This window comes from Anneissia japonica, unplaced genomic scaffold (genome assembly GCF_011630105.1).
Source record: "Anneissia japonica isolate Jap-2015-1 unplaced genomic scaffold, ASM1163010v1 scaffold1929_len197191_cov155, whole genome shotgun sequence".
Taxonomy (NCBI): Eukaryota; Metazoa; Echinodermata; class Crinoidea; order Comatulida; family Comatulidae; genus Anneissia; species Anneissia japonica.
Window position 1 is genome coordinate 103,127 of NW_022751890.1, and position 446 is coordinate 103,572.

A 446-nucleotide genomic window follows, 5' to 3' on the forward strand; every position below is an offset into this window, starting at 1 on the left:
AACCCCCAAATTAATGAAAATTTAAATAAAATATTCACGAATTATGTGTTTGAGAAATCCATTATATAAGACCATCAAAATGCTACTTTGTCGGAGCCTCCTGGGGCTTTTCTCAAAAACCCCCTTCAGGTCACTGCCCTAGTGGACCAACAAATTTCAAAAAGTCCACTTTTTAAAACCTCTTATTTCATCTTAGCGAATTGCTATAGGCCTAGTATGCATTACATTTTCTTGCCCGCTCTTCTAACCGTTGATTTTTAATAATGTGCTACGAAATCTGTTGGAAATTATCAGCTCCAGTTATTGCAGATTGATCCATTTCATCTCTGTCTCTTATACACATCTAGATGTGTATAAGAGACAGGATATCAAGCTATTGCTGATTGTTGTTTTTTTCAGTATGCTTTCAATATATACATATATATATATATATATATATTACACAT

At 33.2% G+C, this 446-nt stretch overlaps 1 protein-coding gene across 2 annotated transcripts in view; it reads left to right on the forward strand.

Moving 5' to 3' along the window:
* The window catches only part of LOC117121878 (tyrosine-protein kinase FRK-like), an 18,107-nt gene that overhangs the window by 14,083 nt on the left and 3,578 nt on the right, over nucleotides 1-446 (forward strand). The window lies entirely within an intron of this gene.